Here is a 25,836-nt window from a genome sequence, read left to right on the forward strand (position 1 = left end):
CATTCCATCAAATTTGGTGACAACCACAATCAGGAACACGTTAACTACCAACCTCTAGTCTCCCTAACATCTTAGGTACCTCTACGCTTATCACAGCTATCCTAGCCTTCCACAGTTAACTCCTTCGAGTAGAGTCGGCCCCTGACCATTTATACCCAAAGCCCCAATACTGCTGCATCGGCCCTCGACCATTTTTACCCAAGGCCCCAATAGCCTTTCTTCCAAATGACTCCTCGTATCGACCCTCGACCGTTTTTACCCGAGGCCTCGATACTCAATTAGTGACGTATCAGCCCCCGACCATTTATACCCGAGGCTCTGACACTGACTCATTCATTTCCTCCAAGAATCCAACTCTCACCAGAGTCTTACTATATACTTTCTTAAGCCATTACCCCTGCATCTTTCAACTCATAAATACAATTCGGCATGCTTCCACAACGTAAACAACATTCTAATAATGAAATAATAAATCAATCATGCTCTCACAATATAACTTTTCTTGACAACGGCTCCACAATGAGTTTCGTCGCAACAAAGCATAACCAAACAAATTTTAAACCATTGGAGTCCGACACAGCTCACCCAAAACACTTAATATCAAGCATCAATATTCAATAAGCATTACTAAGTATAATAACACACAAGACACAATGAACAACTCATGCATATTCAGACAACAAACATTTCCACAGCAATACCCAGCAGTTTAGCAAAGCAGAAACCTCACCATTTTCACCGACATATATCTAACACTACTCCAAGTATACCGATTAACACAAAGAGAGTTATTTAGCACAATGACGTAACAAAATTAATATTAAACGCCACAAAACCAGCACAATAGAGACCATTTAATATACATTAACACACGCACACGCCCCTTGTCTACTTACACACAACCGCGCCCTTAAGTTTTGCGTCGACCTACACCTAAGCACTACAACAGAAAAATACAGCAAGTTACGTACACTATTTAGCCTTCGAAATTAATTCTAAAAGGGTTCAAATGACTCCTTACCACCAAAACCGACTTCGTATAGGTGTGGGTCACCTAGATCTAGCTCGCCAAGGTGTGGGTAGCCTAAATCGAGCTTCGAACGGATGTGGGTCACTGCCAAATGTCCTAAACGCTGCTGTAACGCACAAATCCCGCCGCCGGAGTTGCTGTTCGTCGGATCGTAGCAGCAGGTCGTCGAGGTTCGCCGCGGATCTGACCCGTTCGCGGTGCGCCGGTGCCAGGAATGCTGCAGGGAGCGGTACTGGTTCGTTGCAGACCGTCGGGGTTCGTGGAGGACGCTGGGCCGTTCGCCGGAGAACACGTCGCCGGAGGAAATCGCGCCGCCGCTGCTGTTCAGGTCGAAGTCGCGCCGCCGCTGCTGCTGCTACGGACGTGGTCGCCGGCCGCCGCTGTTGCTATTTCGAGGAGGCGCCGCCGCTTCCGTCGCCGCCGTGAGGTGTGGTCGCTGGTGAACAAGAAGAAGGGGAAGGGTGGGTGACGGCTAGGGCAACAAGGGAGGAGAGAAGAAGAAGATGAAGTCTTTTTTTTGTTTTCTTTTTCCTCTTTTCCTTTGTTTTAAAACCAACTTAACCCAATAAAGGCCCAACAAGTCCAAGCCCAAGAGAAAAGAATTCCATTCCATTTTAAAAGAAGACCCAGTTCACGAAGTCCGGTAAATATAATTTTAATTGGAGTTTAGAGCCCGATAAATATGTATAAATTTAATTAACAATTAATTTAAAAATTAAATGAAAAATCTCCTGATTCGAGACTAACTAACCTGAGGGACTCTGGGCGTTACAAGTATAAACACGTGAGTTAGAGTGTAAACACAAAGAGAGATCGATGGGCAGCAATAGCAATGCGATGAGTGTGGCACAACCACTCATTCGCATCTTCAAAGGAGAAGGATACGAATTCTTGAGCATTCGTATGAGGACTCTACTCAAATCTCAAAACTTATGGGAGTTGGTGGAACAAGGCTATGTAGATCCCGACGACGATCAAGGCAGGTTGCGGGAGAACAGGAAGAAGAATTCCAAGGCGTTGGTGATCATTCAACATGCGGTCCATGACAGCGTCTTCTCAAGAATCGCAGCGGCAACAACGTCGAAACAGGCTTGGTCTATTTTGCAGAAGGAGTTTCAAGGCAATTCGAAAGTCGTTGTGGTGAGATTTCAATCACTCGGGCGTGACTTTGAGACCTTGATGATGAAGAATGGAGAATTGGTAGCTGATTTTTTTTCAAGAGCAACGACAATAGTCAGTCAAATGCGGTCCTACGGCGAAACGATTACCAACCAGACCATTGTTGAAAAGGTACTTAGAAGTTTGACTCCAAAATTTTATCATGTAGTAACTGCCATAGAAGAATCAAAGAATTGGTCGGTTTTTACATTTGATGAACTAGTGGGGTCTCTTCAAGCTCATGAGTCGAGGATTAACAGATCATTCAAAAAAACCGAAGAAAAAGCATTTCATGTGAAAGAGGCAGCCTCCAAATTCAGAGAAGGTGATCATTCAGTGAATCGAGGCCGCGGAAGAGGCGGATTTCGTGGTCGAGGTCGTGGTTTCGAAAGAGGCAGAGGAAGATTCGAAAGACAAAGGCAGTCCTACGAGCAAACAAGCAACAAGAATGTAGTTCGGTGTTACCACTGCAAAAGATGTGGGCACATAAAGGCAAACTTATGGTACAATAATCAGAGAGCCAATTTTGCAGAGAATGAAGTATCGACGAATGCTGGAGATAGTAAGCTTTTTATGGCTCATGTAGAAACTAACTAAAAGCCAAGTGATATCTAGTTTGTAGATAATGGTTGGTCAAATTACATGACAGGCACAAAATCCATCTTCAGAGAACTTGATGAGGCAGAAAAGATGAAGGTGCAACTCGGAAATGGCAAGGACTTACAAGTTGAAGGCAAAGGTACTGTTGGTATTGAAACTATCCATGGTAAACTCAAGCTCCTCCATAATGTTCAATTTGTACCCGATTTAGGATACAATTTATTAAGTGTTGGACAACTGATGACTAGTGGATATTCCATAATATTTGATGATGATGCCTGTGTATCCAAGATAAGCAGACGGGTCAAGAGATGGTTCAGGTTAAGATGACCCAAAGCAAAATGTTTCAATTGGAAGTCTCAAATGTGGGAAGTTTTGTTCTTGCTGTTGAAGAAAAAGATGACTCGAAGTTGTGGCACTTGCGATATGTACATCTCAACATCAAGGTTTTGTCATTGCTAAATTATAGAGGTATGGTTCTTGAACTACTGAAAATTGTCTCTATTGATTTATGCGAACGGTGCATTTATGGAAAACAAACCCGGAAGTCGTTTCCTAGTGGGAAGGCTTGGAGAGCCTCTAACTGTCTTGAATTGGTTCATGCCGATTTATATGGGCCTATGCAAACTAAGTCTCTTGGTGGGAGTCGTTATTTCTTGCTTTTTACAAATGATTATAGTCGCATGAGTTGGGTTTATTTTTTGGAAAACAAGTCAAAGATTTTTTAGAAATTCAGGCATTACAAGGCTAAGGTAGAAAAGCAAAGTGGAAGATTCATAAAATCTCTTCATATTGATAGAGGTGGGGAATTCTTGTCCAATGAGTTCAAGTTTTTTTTTTGTGAAGAAAATGGCATTCATAGGGAGCTGACAACTCCTTACACTCCGGAACAAAACGGTGTCGCCGAAAGGAAGAATCGGACCGTTGTGGAGATGGCGAGAAACATGTTACACACAAAGGGGCTTCCGAATCAATTTTGGGTAGACGCAGTAGCGACATCTATCTATTTATTGAACATATCTCCAACAAGGGTGGTCATGAATCAAACCCCATATGAAGCTTGGCATGGAAGGAAACCAGATGTAAGTCATTTAAGAGTTTTTTGTTGTATTTCTTATGCTTTGGTACATTCTCAAGTTCATCAAAAACTTGATGAAAAGTCTGAAAAGTGTATTTTCATTGGTTATTGTACTCAGTCCAAAGCATATAGATTATATAATCCTCTTAATGACAAAATTCTAACAAGAAGGGATGTAGTATTTGATGAGAATGCAAACTGGGATTGGAAGAAAAATGAAGAAAAGTTGCAGCAACAAGTTCCTTTGGTGAATGAAGAATCGGCAAATGAAGATCCACAACCAACTTCATCAAGCTCCAATTGATCCTCTACCAGTTCACCAAATTCAACACCTTCAACAAGTCCCCCATCATCGCCTTAAAGTTCCAACTCTACAGGATCCTCAGACGGATCACCATCAAGAAAGTTTAGATCCTTGTCTGACATTTATGAATCTTATCAGTTTGCTTTAATGATTTCAAATCCAATGTGCTATGAAGAAGCAGCAGAAAAGAAAGAATGGCAGAAAGCGATGGTGGAAGAATTGGCATCAATTGAGAAGAATGCAACTTGGGAGATGGTGGACTTACCGGAAGGCAAAAGTGCAATTCGCTTGAAGTGGGTGTTCAAGACAAAGTTCGCCGCAGATGGAATCATCCAGAAGCACAAAGCACGACTTGTAGCGAAAGGATATGCGGCAAAACACGGTATTGATTTTGAAGAAACTTTTTCTCCGGTAGCTCGTTTTGAAACTGTGAGAATGGTTCTAGTATTGGCGGCACAACTGTAGTGGCTGGTTTATCAGTTTGATGTGAAGTCAGCATTCCTCAATGGAGATTTAGAAGAAGAGGTTTATGTAACCCAATCGGGAGGTTTCATAAAAGAAGGCAAAGAAGAGAAGGTGTACAAGTTGAAGAAGGCATTGTACGGGTTGAAGCAAGCTCCTCGGGCGTGGTATAGCAAGATTGATGGCTATTTTCAACAAAATGGATTCATAAGAAGTGCAAATGAGTACATCTTGTATGTGAAAGAGGGAGCTAAAAATGATTTCATCATTGTTTGTCTTTACGTTGATGATGTCATTTATACTAGTTCCTTTGAATCCCTTATCGTTGAGTTTAAGTCACATATGAAGAATGAGTTCGAGATGACACATATGAGTTTATTGCATTTCTTTCTTGGTCTTGAAGTTCATCAAGTTGAAGGAGGAATTTTCATCTCGCAAAGAAAGTATGCCAAGGATCTTCTCAACAAGTTCGACATGCTTAATTGCAAGCTTGCAACTACACTGATGAATACGAATGAGAAATTGCAGCAGGAAGATGGAGCTGATATGATGGATGCTACAAAATTCAGGAGTCTCATTGGAGGCTTAATTTATCTTACACACACTCGACCCGATATTGCATTTTTTATTGGTGTTATTTCCAGGTTTATGCAACACTCATAAAGAATCACTTTGGAGCAGCAAAGCGGGTTCTTCGATACATTGCTGGAACAATGGAGTATGGAATTTGGTACTCTAAAGTATCCAATTTCAAGCTATGTGGATTCACAAACAGAGACTGGGCGAGTTCGTTGGATGACAGGCGGAGCATATTAGTAAATGTGTTTACTCTAGGATCAGGAGTAATCACCTGGAGTTCAAAGAAACAAGCCACGACGGCATTGTCGTTTTCGGAAGCAGAGTACGTCGCAGCAACATCAGCCGCGTGTCAAGAAATTTGGCTAAGAAGAATATTAGCGAAGCTTCAACAGGAGCAAGAGGGAGCAACAGAGATATTCTGCGACAACAAAGCAACGATCTCAATGACGAAGAATCCAACATTTCATAGCAAGACGAAGCACATTGATAATCGTTTCCATTTCATCCGTGATTTGGTTACGAAGGGAGACATTGCTTTGAAGTATTATAGCACGCATGAATAATAGGCCGACATACTTACGATGTCTTTGTCAAAGGAGAAATTCTGTTACTTTAGAGCGTTGCTTGGAGTTTGCAAATTTGAATAAAGAGGGAGTATAGAAAGAATGATTCAAACTTAGTGGCAGGAATTATGGTGGCACTAAGCAAGTGAGATAATGAAGTCGTTTAAATGTAAATTAGTGGCACCAATTATGGTGGCACTAAGTTAGTGGGATGATGGCTTCTAAGTTTAAGGAGCACTACATTAGTGGAGTTAGTGGTCATGTATACATGCTATTTTTTGTTATTGTTGTAAGCCTATATAAAGGTACAACATTATCCTTTTTCAAGTGAATCAAACTAAGTATTTGATATTCTCATCATATTAGTTTGCCTCTGTTTTTGATTTTGTGCATAGTTTCATTCTCTGTTCCCAACATTATTTTCAATGTTAAGATTTCTCTTAATATTGTTTCGTACCTCTTTCTCTATGTGCTCTTAGGAGGGTTAATCTTATTTTATGTCCTAATGAGTTGTAAGATGTTTGGGTCGACCAAACTAGGCCGACCAACTTGAACTAAACATTCTATGCTGGCTACAATGGGCTCAACCACCTCGAGCCGACTGGCATAAGCCAAAAACCCAGAAGCAAAAAAGCTTAAGCCTTACAAAGTCATGCCGACCAAGACAACCATTATGGTCTAACCAAACCACGATTAATGACATCGAGATAACCATCTCGAGCACCTGAATTGGCCGACAAACACAGGTCAACCACCCGAGGCCAACTAGACCAAGTCGACCAATCCGAGCAGACCACCCAGGCAAGGTTGATCAATTCATGTGAACAAACCCAAGCCGACCAACTTGGGTTGACCACCATGGGTTGCCCAGTCCAGGCCGACCAACCTAGGTTGAACACGTCAACATGACAATCTCGGAATGACCATCCCAGGCTCAATCATCCCAAGCCCAACAATCTCAGGTCGACTAGCCCGAGCTTATTAACACAGGGCGACCATGTAATGCCCTCGAATTTCACTACGAAAACGAGTTAACATTAACATATTACATATTCACCCCCTTTCCATTAAGGGAAACATAAAGTGTAATGCCCCCGAAATTTCGACATGAAATTTCGAGGTAATGCTATCACCTTCCCTGTTCAGCCCTTCTCCAACAACAAAAAAAATAGACATAAAGCAATTATTGTAAGGACAACCGTGGGGTTAATACTATAACCAATTCCTAAAGAACGCATGTCTGCCTAAGTGGCTAATAAATCCATAAAGAGAAAAGGTACAATAAATTTGTCAAACAAACCGAAAATACACCAAGACTCAAATAATTAAAAACAATACTTCACCAAAAAGAAGAAAAACGTTTCGTGAGTCAAAACAACAATATCTAGTACACCACTAACAATAAGTCCCTATGCTCCCAACAATGAAACTATAATTCAACTATCCTAGACAAAAATATGCAGCTAGTGATCCTCCCTCGGTAAAGCCTCCTCCACGTCATCACCACAATTAAGGTAGAGGGGGTGAGTATATAATATACTCCATAAGTAGCCCTCACTAACTATTCACAAGATAGGATGCTCGTAATCACAGCAAACATCAAACACAACAACTAGAGAATCAAGCATCGAGAAGTAGTAACAGTAAATTAACATTTCCATACAAACATCCAAATGCCAAAACTCTCGTGGCTTCGATCACACAGCCCACTAGTCTCTAACTCCCTCGAATTGCTACTCGCCCAACACCCTAAGTTAGTACTCCAAGTCTAACTCTTCGAGCTGTATCGACCCTTGACATTTATCCCCAAGACCCCGATACTCCTCTACAGAAACTTGGTGTTCGACCTTGCCATTTACCCAAGGCTTCGAACTGTACATCAGTCCTTGACATTTATCCTCAAGGTTCCGACGACTACTCAGCGTATTGGCCCTTGACTGCCACCACATCAAGACCCAGTACTCTGCATCAACAAATTCAGCATGCCGACCCCGACCTTTTGTATATGGGGCCTTCACACTTCTCTCTACCAAGACTGGCCTATCGACCCCCGATCGTTTGTACGTGGAGCCTCGATTGCCCAGTAGTGACGTAATAATACGTCACCTCACATTTCACTCCCTATCCCAGTTGGAACTAAAGTACTACACCTCAACCAATAGTCGCAACGTTTGCCCACACCAAGCCGTTCTACAGGACATCAAAGCATCACGACCCCATGGTCACACAACTTGACATTTCTTTTTAGAATATCCCCACCATATTGTACCCAACAATAGTAGTTTAAGCCAAGTGATACCATGCATTTTATAGGCACAGACCTCAACAATCAAACCCTAACAGTTTCTACAACATACGATATACCAAAGCAACGGTCCTCGTGATCCATAATGTTCTTACGAGTATAACTATGACAAGAAACCCAACCAGTCCATACCAACATTTTCCCACACTTTATACTATCCACAATCATGACGAGAGTGTCCAAACATATCATAAAAATAAGTTCAACACTTTATACCACGAAGAACCGCATCAAGAGAGTTAAAACATATCACAAACAAATTTTCAGCAAAAGATATCATGGATAAACCACGTCAAGCATGTCCCAACATTTTATAACAAATCCTCTAGCACGTAAATCATGAGGAAATCACATCATTTAATCTCAAACAACCATTTAGCAAAAATGCAACCCACCAATAACATCTATAAGTCCTTGAAACATGCCAATCATTTTTACATACATAAAGATGCATAAATATAGTAAAGTTAATCAAGAAATCATTTCAATGACACCCATTACACACACACCCGCCCCTTGGTGCTACTTACGCACTGCTATTCTCCTAAATCTTGCATTGATTCAACACCTAAGCATCAAGAGACAAACAACAATAATTAAGACAAAAATTCCAGCCATCAAAATCAATTATACAGGGTCTTGAAACATCCATTACCACAAAATCGGCATCATTTAGGTGCGGGTAACTCAGACCTAACTCGAACGGATGTGGGTTGCGTGTATCAAGAATCTACCGGTTATGGGTAGATGCTGAAAGCCACAAACTTCTGCTGTTAGTGCTTTTGCATCAATAAAACTCACCAACTGATACCAACGACGTCGTGTGCAACGAGGACCCGCACCCAAGATTACCGACCACGACGGGAGATCGAACCAGACTGTGGGGGGGCTGTGCCACCGGAAAACGCCTCAGAATCCCGCCACACGCAGAAGAGCCCGCCGCCTGCTGCCGTCCGAAGTTGCATCACCTGCTGTCGTTCGCCGAAGGTGGTGCGCCGCTACGGACAGGGGTCGCCGGTCGTCGGTGTAGGCATCGGGGAGATGTGGGGCGGCTGGTATCGACGGTGAAGGAGGGAAGATACGGGAAGAAGAAAAGAAAAAGGTGGGGGGGGGGGGCTGGGGGTTCACGAAAAGAAGAGGGACTATGCGGTTAGGGTTTCCCCTTATTTTCTTCTTTGTTTTAAAATTAAAGGCCCACTTACCCAATTCTCTTTGTAAAAAAAAACAAAACAAAACCCGTGGGCTAAAAGATTAGAATTCTAGTTCCCAACATCACTAAACTTAATTATCTCCAATAATAGAAGTAAACAATTGGCCCAACGACCCAAGACAATTGTCAAAGAAAACAAACTCTTTGTTAAACAATAAATACATAAATACATAAAAGCCAACAAACGCACAACAAACACCATAGCAGCTCAAAATAAAATGAAATATAACAATTAAAGTAAATTAAAATAATTTATAAGAAAAGAATCCCGAGACTCGAGATTAGTCTAACCTTAGTAACGTGGGGCGTTACATACCAACCCTAGTTGACAAGCCCACAACAACCACCCTGAAGCGATCATCTTGAGAAAAACCATCCAAAGCTCGACCACCCCCAAACGACCAACTCGGCCAAACCAGGTTTGGTCTGACCACCCTGGGACGATTATCCCAAAGCCGACAATCCCAAGGGCGACCACTTTGGGTCGATCAACTCTAGCCAACTAACACGGGCCAACAACCTCGAGTAGACCAGCATAGTTGACCACCCTACACTAACCATCCCGAGCCGAATAGCATAAGTTGACCAATTTGAGATGACACACCCGAGCCTGGCCACCGTAGGCAGACCAACTTGGGCTGACCAATCCCAACCCCAACCACCTCGAGCCCAGCACAGCCCGACTAACCATGGTCGATAGACCTGAGCCTGACCACCCCAGACCAAGTAGTACCGATCGACCAGCACTAGTGGTGTTTGCCTAATGATGGCAAGTGCGCACAATCCCAATCCAGTAATAAATTGAAGTATTCAGAGATATTGTCTCTACAAGAATTATTTAACAACTCAGACCAGCTTTGCTTTCTATTATACCGCAGAATAAAAGAGGTTGGAAGAAATATTTTGTTGCCATTCCAGAAAATAAATGCTAAAATAACTAATATGAAATATGTACAAAACATAAACAATAATTTATGTTGTAACAAATCTTGTAGCATGCTATTAGACTGCACTAATTTATGTAAATCTGAGCAATGAGCTCCACTTATGGCCTCTCTCAAGGTCCATGCAAACAATGTCATATCTCTATGTCTTCTTTTAGCAACCTTGCCCTCTATTGGTATACCGAGGAGATTTTACAAACTAACAAGCTATCTCTGGATCAATGTCCTTAACTTATGTTTCTTAATGCAGCTCTTTAAACCTGCCATCTCAAGCTCGATTGTAAGAAATATTTTGTTGGGGTTTGAGAAAAAAATGGTAAAATAACTCTAGACAAAACATAAAGAATAAATAAATAAAAAATGAGAAAGTAAGGTTCAAATATTGGAATCCCAGTTCTCGTGATGTATTAATAAATTTTGTAGCATGCTATTGGACTACACTAATGTATGTAAATCTAAGCAATGAGCTTCATTTACTGCACCTCTCATGGATCTGTACTACACAATGTCACTTCATCGTTCTAACCAAAAGATTTTACAAACTAAACACGTCATCTATAGATCAACTACCTTAATTTACATTCCTTAATTCAGCTATTTAAATCTACCCTCCCAAGTTTGAATGTGGTTTACTTGATTGATTAGTTTGAATAAACACTATAAATACGCACAATAAAGAAAACATGAAATCAACATGATTAAGAAAAGTACAATATAATCAAACAATAAAGGAAAAGGTTTATCGCCTCGGTAAACCTAGAGAGGTTTAACCCATAGCCATTGTTCCAACCCGTTAAGAAAAATAATACAAGACAAAAAAACTTAGGTATGAAGGACGTTAGTGGATGTTGTCTTCTCCGTACAGTGTTGGTTGAACAATGGAGAAACTATATTCTTTTGGCCCTTTTCACTATCTTTTTCCTCTCTTTTTGGCAGCTCTCGTCGTTCGGTTCTGATCTCCCCTCTATGGTTAGGGTTTTTTATCGTTATAACATTCAGGCTTGACTAGCAAGTTAATTCGGAACAATAACTTTTAAAAATACTTTTTTTTTCAAACAGGAAATCAAATTCGTAATTTCCATATTTGCTCTGCTATCTTTTGTCATAGTGCTACAGCATGGGTTACAACATTATTCCACAATGCTATAATATAGGTCATAACACGACTTTGCAGAATAACTAGGAGACCACACTACTACTTAATGCTACTGCATTTTCTTACATACTTCCTTATAGATTGTTGATGCATAAATTTGGCCTCCTGGGATTCCGCCAAATTCGCACCAATCTTCTAAAATAAAAGGGATCGACGAGACCTACAAAATAGAATAGCACTAAAGACCGATGTCTTGCCACACAGGCTCCGATGCTTAAGTCAAAATCGGAGTAGTAGAGTATGGAGATTGGAGTATTTCAGAATAGCAAAGAGTATAGATTTGTAGCCTATTACAACGTACCTTTAGGGTTTGGTTCACCCTCCTATTTATAGAAGTCGAATCCTAATCCCTTTAGGAATTATTGAAGTCGAATCCCAATCCTTTTAAAATTTACATAAGTTGAATCCTAGTGTGCTTAGGAGATCTGGACTTCTGGACCCGTGACAACTCTTGGGCCCGTGCGTTTTGTCGTGGGCCTAATATCATATCAAAGGTCGAGACAAGGTAGAACCGGATTGGGCTTCACAAGGGTCGAAGAGAACCAAATGAAGGTTCTCGGCCAATAGCCGAGAACACCTCAGCATCGATAAGGTCTCGGTGCCGAGGCTTGGTCGGTCGTGGTCGACTCGGGTCAACTCAGGTCGACAGGTTTCGGTGCTTACCTGGTTCGTGCTCTTCTTTCCCGGCCTAGTCTCTACTTCTGTCACTTGGTTCATTCTTCTTTTATCTCCCCATAACAATAGCCCCCACTCTCAAAATATAAGGCAAAAAGCATGCTAAGGCTTCTATATTGAAAGTACTTGTTGTTCGGTGTGGATGACTATTTTTGTGGAATAGCCCTCTTTCGTTGTTGTTGGTTGTCGTCTTTATGGACTACCTTTCCTAGCCTCCATTCGCTTTTGTTGTAGTTGACTATAATCAAGTCTCTTGGGCTCTGCTATACGGTTAGCTTTAACCGCTAGATTTTGGCCTTGGGATCTAACTTTCAGTAGGGCCAATGGTATTTCGTTTGGGTTCAACCTATTTGGCTTTGGCCCATAGTTTTATATCCCAGAGTTTACTCTTGGGTTTCTAACCTATTTTGAATTTGCCAATAGTTTTATACCCTGAGTTTAGTGGGCAACCTTGTGTTTCTAACATATTGGCTTCTGCCAGTTTTTTTCCTTAAGTTTAATCAACACCCTCGGGTTTCTAACCTATTTTGGCTTTTGCTAAATGGTTTTATACCCTTGGTTTCATTGATTGGTTTGGCTTGCCTACTTGCTGTTTTAACCTTGTTGGGCCTGTACGCATGCCTTTTCAGCACATTTGGGATTCTCTTCCCCGATTTCACTGACTGGCTTCTTGCTTATCGGTCTGCTTCTAAGTCTGACCTAATTCGAGTTTCTTGACCAACTGTTGATTAAGTTACCCATGCCCCCACTTGAGGAGTTTTCATTTAGAATAAAATATAAATGCTCAAGTAGTAAAGAATTAATTATAATTCAAATGTCAAAAGCCTTATTCACAATATATAAAGAGATAATTGCTCAAATAATAAGGAATTAATTAGATTTCAGATGCTAAGAGCTTATTTAAATTACCAACAAGTAAGTATCTTTGGAAACATAATATTTGACTTAATCAGCATGAAGTTACCAAAAAATCTATCCTAAATTATGCGATTTACCAAATACCAACCTAAACTTTCGTAATCATAAATAAACAGAATAACACAGTAAACTTACAATCATCTGAACTAGAAACTTCGTATTTGAATCAATTGCTTTTCAAGGTAGTGCAGTAGCATTCTCGTGATACTTGTCGTTTTTTTTCCGTTCTCGCTTTTCTCTTTTTACTAGATTCTCATTCTACAGGTCCTCTTAATGTTATCCTTATCCTCACTAGTGGGAGACTTTATTGTTTTGGTTGTTGCTGGGAGTTACCTTGGAATCTTCAACAAATTCTTTGATGTGACCCTTGCGAATGAGATCTTTCGCCTTTTTCTTAAGATCATGATATTTTTGTGTTGGGTGGTTCTGACTCTGACGGTAGAGGCAATATCTTCCTTTCGTTTCTTGTGAGATGGCACCTCCAATTTTTCGGGCCATCTGGGTAGCTCCTTGTTTTTTATCAGGATTTGCTCGAGCGGGATTATCATTGGAGTATACCTTTCCAGAGGTTCTCGTTGAAGCGAGCCACATATTCTTTGAGGCTCTCCATTAATTTCTATTTTATGGTAAGAAACTAGGTCATAGCTCGACTCTTATTCCTTCCTTCAAATGCCCTTGCCAATTCTTTGAAGAAGAAATTTGACTTCCTCCTCAATTGTCGAAACCAGACGCGGGTCGTGCTGGTTAATGTGACTGAAAATACCTTGCCCTTGATAACCTTTGTCACTCCATAGATGTCCATACATTCTCTGTACCCGTCCAGGTGGTCCATAGGATCTATTGAGTCGTTGTACTGCCTGATAGCAAAGAATTTTTAACTTTAGTGGGATTATCTCTTTCACGAGTGGTGAATTTGCTTGGTCCATTATCTTTTCAGGATCTCATCTTCTATCTTCTCGTTTTTCACGAAGCTCCTCTGTTTTTTCTGTCTGCTCAAGTCGGCCAAGTGGGTTCTCTCTGTCAAGCACGATTTCTCGAGACCTGGTTAGCTTTCTAGGTAACTCATACTGCTGTGTACTGCTGACTTTTGTTATCACAACGTTATCGGATTTGGTCGGCGAAAGAGATCTGGTCGGCGGAAGAGGCTTGGTCGGCGACATAGACCTGGTCGATGGAAGAGACCTGGTTGGTAGAAGAGACTTAGTCGATGAAAGAGACTTGGTCGACAAAAGAGACCTGGTCGACATAAGATACCTGGTTGACGGAAGACACCCGATCGGCAGAAGAGACCTGGTCGGCAGAGACTTGCTCAGTCGAGACCTTGTCATGCCGTGGACCTGGTCATACTTTGGATCCGATTGTGCGCTGGAATCTTGTCACGCCCGTGCATTTCGTCATGGGCCTAATATCAGATCAAGGGTCGAGATAAGGTAGAATCGGATCAGGCTGAACAAGGGTCGAGGAGAACCAAATGAGGGTTCTGGGCAAATGGCCGAGAAGGTCTCAGCGCCGAGGCCTGGTCGGTCGTCGTCGACCCAGATCAACTCGGGTCTACGGGTTTTGGTTCTTACCTGATTCGTGCGCTTCTTCCCCGACCTAGTCTTTACTTTTGTCGCTTGGTTCATTCTTCTTTTGTCTTCCCGTGCCATAGATAATATAATAACTCTCAATACTACTCCAACATTGCTTATTCATCTACATTTGTAGAAAGCTATTAACACAATATTTAAACAAAAACATGACAATTTCACTTAATATGCATAAAACCTCACAAAATATTTTTAGTTTCTTAAGCAATACAAGAACATTCTTGCACTAGTAATTTCAATGTAAAATCATGCATCACCTTTAATTTCCTTTAAAAATGGCTTAGTATATGTCTAGCAAATTTTCCTCTTTTACCACATTACACTCACTCAAGATTCCCTCTACTAATTTGATAAAAGATAAATTTTCTCACATACATTTTGATTTTCCTTGTTTATGAGGTGAAAAAAGAGCTTGGTTATATTGTTTTTTGTTACTTTCTTCTCAGAAACCATGTTTTTTTAGCTTAGTTTGATATCAAAAACCATGCATTTTGTTTTATCTTAGGTTATACATGCACATAACACATGTTTATAACATTTAGAAGTTATTTATGATAGAAATTAGGGGTATAAATACCCAAACTGACTCGATGAATCGACCCGAACCGAACCTGCTCGGTTCGATTCAGTTTGGTTTGGTTCGGGTATAATGAAAATCAGTTCGACCTAACAGAACCGATGTTTAAAATGTTGCCCTAGCCCTTTTATGGCAAACAAAAACTGTCACCTCCATTGATAAACAAAAGTCACCATCTCTCTCACTCTCACACACACCACAATCTTTCTCTCTATCACATGGCGGTGGTGGCGAACTCTGTCTCTCTCACACGGCGGCGGCAGTGATCTCTGTATCTTTTACACGGTGGCTACAGCTAACTCTGTCTCTCTCACACGGCAACAATAGTGAACTCTGTCTGTCTCACATGGCGGCGACGACTGCAAAAGCAATCGACAGGGAAAGAGATCAACGGTTGCAGTATTCGAAACAGATCCACGGCGGCGATGACGAAACAAATTCATGGCGTCTTCCCCCTTCTTTTCATCTCTTATCTTGATTTTGAAAGTGGGTATTTTGTGTGTGGTTTTCATTTTCACCCCAAGTTCTATTTGAAAGAAATGGAAAGAGAAAGATGAAAATGGATGAGGGTTTTGATTTTTATCTCTTCTTTATTTTGAAGAGGGGAGGTTTGTTTTTAATCTGTCTTCGTACTACGAAAACTGAATTCCAACCTGTCCCGAACAAAAACAACCATAAATTAAAATATTGTTTTGAGTTGGTGATTTGGCCTGACAACAAAGCTTGGATAAATATCTTTCAAGGAGGAAAGTAAAATGGTTGACACTTGAAAAAATTTTATATCTCATTGAGGACATTGAAGGCATTCATTTTTTTCACGTTTTTTTTTTCAACATTTTTTCCTTTTTTCACATTTTTTCATTTCTTTTTTCACAACTTTTTTCATTTTCTTTTTTTTTTCCTCCAACTGACTTAGTATAGTTTCTTTATGATTCTTGCTAAGGTCTCAACTAACGAGAATGATAAGAGTAAATCATACAAAATTGTTATGGAAAATCTCAAAATATGTAGTTTTATTTTAACCAAAAAGACTTCAAAGAAATCATCTTTTTTTTTTACCAATCATATGAATGAATGTATAATTTTGACATTTCTACTTTTAGGGAGGATAGTTCAATTTCTACATATTCACATTTTTTTTAACTAGTATTTGGCTAAATCATGAGTAAAAAGAAAATTCATTGTCGTTTTAACACTAGCAAGCTATGAGTCATATGCTATCTTTCAATTTTAGCAATCTCAAAGATGACTTTAAAGAAGAAATAGACTTTATTGATAATGGGAAAATATTAGATCCACACTGATTTCCAAGTCTAGTAAACTCATGATTCTTGTGCTTCCTGTATGGATCATCTTCCTTTGAAAACTTTAGCCATCCTACCTTCATTACAACTTGCACTTCATGTTTCAGTGAAGTATAATTTTCGGTTGAATGACCTACAACTCCTGTATGGTAATCACAGCAAACTTGCGGGTCCTACCACTTTGGATAAGGTAGTTGTAATGGTTCTACGGGTATCGGAGCTAATAGATGATTCCCCGGTCGGGGATGGGTACCTCGCAGGGAACCAGCCCTCGATAAATATAATCTATTTTTTATTTTTATATATTTATTATTTTTATGGAGTTAAAACTAAAGAAAAAGTGGCTAAATGGCAATGGAGTTTGGGCTTTTAAAAAAAATATTTATTAAGATTAATATATATTAATATTATTATATATAAAAATTAATGAAATACTAAACGGTGCGAGGTCGGGGTCGGGGATGGGGCGGGGAGACCTCCCCTCATCTCTACCCCGTCCCTACTGGGGATCCCGTTTAAGATCCTCGATTTGACCCCATCTTCGGTCATACAGGGGATTCCCGACCTGACCGTGTCGGGTACCGGTCGCGAGGATCAAATCCTGCGGGTTTTTTTTGTCATCTCTAATACAAATGTTTGACACAAATTAGTGAGAAAATTTTTAAATGATTATGAACATATGAAATGATGCATGCCAAAGATGATATAGACATATGGAATCATGTATATATTTTTTTAATTATGACATGTACGTGTGCTATGATGCATGCAAGATATAGTTTTTTTTAAATTAATGTGGACATTATATGGATATGTGAAATGATGCATGAGAAATATAGAGAGCTTGTTTTTTAATTTAATATTTCTTACGAAAAAAAGAACTTATCTAAATATGCTACAAAGTGATATGGTATGCAATTATTAATAGATTCTAAATGCATGTAAATGTAATGTTAGACTCTAATTCACCCTGAGAGAGATATGAATATGAATGACATTTAACTCTAGGGCTAAAGCTTAACTCTTATGTTTTTGGATAAAAAATGAATGAATTCGAAAGTCTTTGTGTGACTCCATGGGGACATTTATAGTCCCTTTGAAAGACAACAATTCTAAACTCACTTAGAGGTAGGCCAAATAGGTGATTCAAACAAAATGTAAAATAAATGTGATGTAGATGTATATATGGTTGAAATCAAATAAATAGTAAAACAAATGGAAGAATGTAAAGATAAATGATTTTTAATTTTTTTAATTAAAAAATAAGTGGTTGATTTTAGAACCTTATGATTAAAACTGCAAAATGATCCTACTTAAAAAAAGAATTCAATATGACCATGAATGACATAACAACACAACAAAAATAAAATGCAATATGAATATGGGTGTGAAGTTATGTTCTAATTCATCCTAGAGGGAAACGGTCGTGAAATCTTCCAGATGATTTCGCAGTATGGTTAGAGATGTTCAAAAAGCCCGATAACCCGAAGAACCCGAGCAACCCAACCCAAACTATAAGGGTTGGGTTGGGTTAAGTAAATTCTCGGTTTAGGCTAGGTTAAAAAATATAAGAACTGATTAATTAGGTTCGGTTGTTGGGTTTGAAAAAGAAAACATCTATTCAACCCAAACCGAACCGGTTTTTGTTAATATTATATATATATATATTCTTAGGCTTAAGGTTTGTGCACCACCGCCTCCTCAATCTCTCTCTCTTTCAATATTTCAATCTCATCTTCTCTTTCTCTCATCTCCCCTTCATTTCCTGCAGTGCCCCCATCCCCCTCCCTTTCATCTTCTCCCTCTCTCATCTCCCCTCCATTTCCTTATATGCCCCCATCCCCCTCCCTCCCACAGCCTCTTCATCCCTCCCTTTCCTTTTCCCCCATCTGGTTTCTCCCTCAGACCCTTATCTCTCTTTTTGGTTTCTCCAATAGTCCCCTCCCTCTCTTGCTCTCTCCCCGTCTTCTTCAAAATGGGTTTAATTCTTGTGATTTGAGTTCTCTGCATGTGTGACAACGCTACTTCACCTCTTACAATTGACATTTGAACTCCAGTTTTATCTCGTTGTCGGTGTCTGCATTTCAGATTTAGGGTGTGTTCAGTTCAGATCTGTCTCATCGTAAGCATGTCCACATCAGATCTGTCTCACTGGCATCTGTTGAATTTTATGCCCTCAACTCGTTGTTTGTAAACATTAAATAACAAATATTTATTCAATAAAATTGTTATGGATATTTCTTTTAGATATGCATTAACCCAAATCAAATAAACTAACATCCGAGGTTATGTCATGTAATTGGAACAATATATAATAGACATACAATATATATTTAATATACAGCATATATATTTGAAATACAGTGTATATATATACAGTATATATTTGATATACAGGTGGATAGTGTTCTAGTAATAACTTAAAAAGCCTATAGTATATGGATAAGGTTGGGTACCTTATCCTGGTAACACTATGAATCCGACCTATTTTGTAATAGTTACAAGTGACTTGATCCATGTCGTTCATGTGGAGACATGCGAGTCGGGGTATCCTATATAATGAGTTTGTATAAGACCGAACCGCGAAATAATTAATCTTTAGCTGTAACACCGTTAGCTAATAGATTAATATTTCAATAGGCTGACCAGGTAACTTGATCTCAATTCTGAGTAAATTATGAACTCTTGCCTGTTATGAATCGATCTTTGATTTGTATGGGTGAGAGTGGTCCGAGTCACTGTTAGGGTTGACTTTTTACTGCAGAAACATGTGTCGGTAGGTCTGTTTGACCACGGTTTTGACCCCTTTCCCATCATTATTTGACAAAAAGAACTACATATTCTTAAAGTAGAACATACATAGACCATTTCTGCATAAAATTAAAACTATCTTACTTTACGAAAAATATGAGAAAAATACAGTCAAAGTTGGAAGAAAATAACAGTTTTCTGTTTTTGCATAATTGCGCCTAGCGCAATTTTGAGGAGTAAATGGGCAAAACGTACGTTTTAATTAATGAAGGGCAATGAGGACATTTCTCACATGTTCAAACCAACTCAAAACCCTAAGTCCAAGTCCAAGTGATTTGTTAGGTGAATCTCAACCCATTTCCAGCTAAAATGGTGCGAAGTTCAACCAACTCAAGGTGCTATATAAGAAAGCCGCTCCTCCAGCAGAAATTCATCCCTTCCAAGCTCGTTTTCAGCTTCATTTACATTCTCTCTTCGTTGTACAACTCGTTCTTAGTTTTAGTTTCAAGGTTTAGTAATTATTTCCTTGTATTTTCGTGCTTTATTGCTTTTAATTTAAGTTCTATCATTTGCTCTTTGTTTATTCTGTTCTTCTTAAGTTCTTTAGCGAGTTTACACTACCCTCACACTCGAGAGAGAAGAGGGTCAAGCTAGAACTCATTGTACGGCTCGTTTATTCGTTTTAATTAAATGAAAAATATTTCCTTTATGTTTTCCTACATTTTATTTTATCTAAAAATGTTCTAATTAGTTATCAACCTCTCTGTGCAATGGCTTAGTCAAAATTATTTGTTTTTCAACACGCTCGGGATTTGCCCAGAATTGCGCCTGGCACTGTTTTAGGTTGGTTTCTAAAAACTTCTCTTTACGTCTTTTTTCCGTTTGGCCAGTGGGAACTTGATTTATACACTAAAGCCCAAGCCTGAAAATGGTGAGTTAGATAAAATAATAGGAAAACCAATATGGGATGTGACTTAGACATAAGCGTAAAAAATATAGTCCTAGACATAGGTCCTCTGACCCATAAAGCAAGTGAGTTGGTAATTATTCCCTAGGATTGTAATCACACATAGACATATGATTGTAGGTTGCCCTAGCCTCTGCAGCAACCAAAAGCGGTAGTGAAAGAGTAGAACTCAGTTTCCCAAGAAAAGCTAGAATTGCACCTGGTGCATTTTCCCAACAAAGTGTGTTTTCCATGTTTTGCATCAAAACTAAGGTAAGAAACAACGAGGTTGAGTTTTATTAAATTGCTTGATATTTAAAACCCCAAACAAACAACATTTCATCACTATTTTCTTCCTAAATCACAATTGCATATTTGAACCATTTCATGGCATTACTTGATTTTCAAAAGCAACAAGTCCCTGAGGATTCGACATTGGATTACTTCCGAGTATTACTTGTGACCATGTGCGCTTGCACGAGTCTCTAATCATTTTAAAGGTAGAGAAAGTACCGACAAGTTTTTGGCTTCATTGCCGGGGACTTATTTTTCAAAATCATATTATTTTTAAGTGAATTGTTTCATATTGTGATTTTTGCATGCCTCTATTCCTTGAGATTAATTGTTATATCTAACCTTAGAGGGAAATTATTTTGTTTAGCACAAAGGCTTTCTTGCAGGAGTGCCTAAGGAGGTTAACGCGAGAATAGAGGTCAACAAAACAAAAGTAAAACTAAAAAAAAAAAGAGAAATGAAAAAAATGAGATCTTACTTGTAATGAACCAACAACCAGCAGGAGTGTTTGAAATGGAGTCCTAATTTATGTATAATCTTCCAATGGGAAGTAACATACCCAAAGCTTCTGTTAATCAATTTTATTGTTTACATTGTGGTGATATTCGTCATTCACTGGAATATTGTCCATCTAATCCTTCGTCTTTTTATTATCGAGGTTAGCAGAGGAACAACAAGAATTCAACCCTTATCCAAATCCATACAATAAAGATTGGAGGGATTATTCGAATTTCTTATGGGGAGAGCATAAACCTTAAACTATCAATCCATATGAGCATGCATTCCCGCCAGAATTCCTGTCACAACCTCAACAAGAGTATGAACAACCATGGATGCCAAACACAATCGTCAAGTGTATCTAGCCTTGAAGAGATGATGATAGATTATATGGCTCCAACTGATGAAGCACTACACAGGCTGCAGATCCAAGTGGAGCAGATGGTCGATGAGTGGAGGAGTAGTCCACTAGAACCATTTCCTAACAATATAGAAGAGCAAGGTGAGGCAATCAATGTATCGAGCAAGCTTGAATATGGCGAACCTGAGCTCCTAGTTGACAACGATGTTCCACCAACCCCTGAAGTGATAAACGAGGTATGGAAGAATGTGGAAGTTGAACCTGAGAAATCGGTAGAGGTAATTGAGCATGAGGTTACAATAGACCTAAACCCATCACCTCTAAATATTGGACTATTTTTTCCTTTCCCTCGATGCTCTTTAGAGATAACCCAAGACATAAAGAATGAAGAGTTGACCAAACCTGTCAAGGATCAAGTAGAGGAAGAAATTGGAGAATATGATATAAGTTCATATGCAGGGTTCTACGTTAAAATTTCACCCCACATTCCAATTTTAAAAAACCAATGCATACAAGTAAGTCACCTACCCCTCGAGCTAGACCTTAAAGCATATTGTGCTCTGAAAGAGCGAAACTGCGACATGGTAGGGCAGAAGAGAGATCAAATGAGCTTGAGAAAATGAGTGAAAGTTGAAAACCTTCAACGTTCTTGAAAGTAAAATCAATAGGAGGGAAGTTTTGTACATTAGTGTCATACTTTTTTACTTTCCAGTTTTTTTATTATGTCCTGAACGTTTTAATAATTTCATTTTCTTAGTGTGACGCCCGACTAGAGAGGAGAGGTACATGAATGACCGATACCACATCTGAATAAGAGGGATATTAAGATTATGGAAGAATGGTCAAGAAAAGCTTTAAAGAATTGATAGTCACTACCTATACCAACAAAATGCATGTTCCTTTTCGGTAACTCAATCGTAAAAACTCCAAGGTTAAGCGTGTTTGACCTGGAGCAATCTTCAGCTAGGTGACCTCCTAGTTGCTTTACTAGAAAGCATGTGAGTGAGGACAAAGCATGTTGAAAGGACTCGTGTTGGTCTGTAGGGGCAATCTACGCTCTTCTAAGTAGCTTAGAACTAGACGGTGATGCGGTCGAGACGCAGGGGATGTAGGGGGATGCCGAGGCAGAGAGGTGCCAAATCTGGATTTCGAATCCTGGATAGAATCATGGGCTCGGGGAGTTACACTTAGTACAAGATTGGAGTTCCCAAGAAAATAAGCAAGGCGTAAGGCAAAGAGCATTGAGCATTATTCCATAAGAAGGAACAAACAAGACTTAAATATGGAATGCCTAGAAAAAAAAGCCACTCGGTGGCCATTATTTTTTTTCTCATTAGCTGAATCGAGGGAGTTTTCTAACCCTTGTTTTGTTGTTGACCACATGTCGTTTTGTTCATGTGTGCTTAGTCATGATCTTTTCTAGGTAGAAGTATTTGCATAAGTTAGACAACATGCTAAGATGTTTTGTGGACAACATATTTCATATTTAATCTTACAAGTTAGGGTCATATAAGCATTGACATTCTATGGACCCTAAGCTCCTTATCATACTTCATGTTTTCTTTGCTGCTGCTAAAACTACTGTCTATTTGTTAAACATACCTAATCATGAGAAAACAGTAAGTACAGTCCCTCGGTCGGTGTTGAGGGCGTTTTTATGTAAAATATTTTTTATCTTCTTTTTGCGAAATTTTTACATTTTCTTTAAGGTTTTTTTGTGTTGATTCCAAATCTAATTTTTGTTTTTGCATTTAAATTTTGCAGGATCAAGATCTGACCCACGTCAACATTGCGCTAGGCGCAATTTAAGAATTTTTTTATTTTTTTTAGTTATGGATTAGGGCTTTCGTGGGCTTTATTTGGGTTATGTTTTAATTGGGCTTTAGGTTATTTTTAAATCAAAAGAGACCCAATTCTAAACCCTATTATGTTTTTAATATGTTTTAAAATGTAAAACAAAAAGCCATAAAGTTTCAAAACCCTCATTTACGATTTCTACCTCCCAAATCCCTCACTTGTTTTCAAATTTCCTCTCAATAAATCTTCAAGAATCCTGAATTGTCTCTCATCCCTCTCTCTTTCGGCACATTTTGGATTCAAGAGAGGAGTTTTTGTGTCGATTGAGAAGCAAAAGCTCAAGAACCATGGAAGGTTATTCCTCATCCAAGCCGTGCGACAAAGAGAAAGGGAAGAAGAAGGTATTGTTGCCACCGCCAACTAAACGAGGTATGATTCCTCTTGAACCTCCCAAAATTTATCATGAAAAGCTAGTTTTTTATCCTAGGGAACAAAGAAGAAATTTGAGAAAGCTATAAGAATGAACCTTATAAGAAATCTATCCATAGGTGGTGCAAATTCTGAAAAAATCAATGTAGAATCGCATGATGCTAGGGTTAATAAAGAAGTTCATAGTGAGAAGAAATTTGGGGGAGTTAGTAAGGTCTATCTTCGAAAAAAATCAATCCTTAGAGGAAAAAGGTGCTGCTTTAGATGAGAAAATTGGTAGACTTCATGAGAGAGCGGATATGATCAATAAAAATAAAGAAATTAGGGATAAAGAGAATGAGAGAGTTCATGCTAAGATTGAAGAACTAAACATTAAATGGCAAGAATTCATGGAAAGCTCAAGGAAAGTGAGTGAGGAGATTCAACTTGAATTAAATAGTATGAGTATACGTCGTAGGTTGAATTCTTCTCAAGATAACCCCGTTTCCGAGTCTTTAGAACTGTCTATCCCTCCCCCTCTTTCCACTACTGTTGCTGTGAATGTTGAAGGTCAAGAACATGTTAGTGGAGACTCAGAGCACAACACGGAGCCCTTGGAGCATTCAGATTCAGCCACGGTAGAAATCCATTGCCAAATTGCGCCTGGCGCAATTTTGGATGATACTCCACTGTCCACTCTACAAGTTATTTTGTCTCCCTCTTTTCTAGATCCTATCTTGACTAAAAAGTCCTTAGTTTTTTATAATTTAGAACAGGAAAGGACAACGTCAAAACTTGACAAAATTTTGGTAGCATTGAATGAGGCGATAAGAGAGGATCCATTAGAGGATGATGGAAATAGTGAGGAAGCACAAGAAAGATTGAATGTTGAAGGAGAAATGAGGATCTTGGAGAATTACCCCAAGAAGTGCATGGAGATGAGTTTAAGGACAAATAAGACAATGATGATATCTCTCAATATGAAGTGAGAGTACGAACTCTAGTGCACGAATCTCAGCAAGATGATGAGAAGCCTTGTGCACAAGAACAAGAAGGAACATCTAGTCATGTGGATGTCCCTAATGAGACCATGGAGGAATCCTTGTCCTCTTCTTCAAAAGGTAAGTCCCCTTCTTTGTCGAGTTTAAATGTTTTTTACCCAAACTTTGTTGCTACAGCAGAGACCTCAGAGAAGGAGGTGTGCTTGATCGAAGTGGTGAAGAAAGCACGAAAGAAGAGAAATGTTGCAGAAATTGTGCCTGGCGCAATTTCTAAGCCTAGAACCCGAATCACTGTAGCACGTTTGACTGCCCAAAAAGAGACGGAAGATGGTCCATCTAAAAAAGCCAAGAGGGTTAGGGTGCCAAGAGGGTCAGAAGAGCCACTTGAGAAGGCCAACGAGGAGAAGTCCGATTCTACCAAACAAACACCATCAAGAGTCAAAAGGGTGAGATTGGAAGTAAAGAAGCGCGACTTCACAGCGCGTGATATCCTAGTTGAGAGGGGCTTTGATGAGGCCCAAGAGCCCGTGCCGGAATATGTTAAGAGAAATCTTTTGGAGAATGGTTCGGAGATGTTGTTTGCCCCAACTACAAGTGTATCCGAGGCCTTGGTAAAGGAGTTTTATGCTGCCATCAATCTCAACCGAGGAGACATAGTGAGAGTACGGGGTAAAGTGGTAAAATTTTCTCCTTCCATTATTAACACTCACTATGGTTTGTTGGATGTCTTTAATGTCATAGGTAATGAGATTTTGGTGCATCCATCGGACGAGCAAGTGGAGGAGGCGCGTAGACTTATTTGTAAACCACACAAGACATGGACCGTTTCGACAACGAGGAAGCTTTCTTTAAAGCCCCTTGACATCAATGAACAAGCAACAGTTTAGACATATGTGGTGACGAACCAGTTGATCCCCACTTCTCACGATTCCTCCATTAAGTGCAATAGGGCAATGATGGTGTACATCCTAATGAAAGGCATTGAGTACAATTTTGGTGAACTCATAAGAAAAAAGATTCAGAGTTACTCGGAGAAAATGGTAGGTCCACTTGTTTTTCCTGGACTAATAACTGAGTTGTGTTTGCAGGCGGGAGTATGAGGCTGATGATGCGAATGTAGTGACTCCCAAGAAGTCGGTCACATCCTTAAGAAGAGTTCGGGGATATTCGCTTGTTCGAGAGGAAGATTCTCCCATTACCGTTGCGGATCCCGAGAACCGAGGAGTGGTGACTAGAGAGCAATATGACGAGCTTAGGCACAAGTATGAGCTTCTCTTAGTTACTCAACATGCCACATATGAGTTCCTCAAGAAGATATACAGTGATGA

This window comes from Momordica charantia (assembly GCF_013281855.1).
Source record: "Momordica charantia cultivar OHB3-1 chromosome 11 unlocalized genomic scaffold, Mcharantia_2.0 BLBB01000011.1, whole genome shotgun sequence".
Taxonomy (NCBI): Eukaryota; Viridiplantae; Streptophyta; class Magnoliopsida; order Cucurbitales; family Cucurbitaceae; genus Momordica; species Momordica charantia.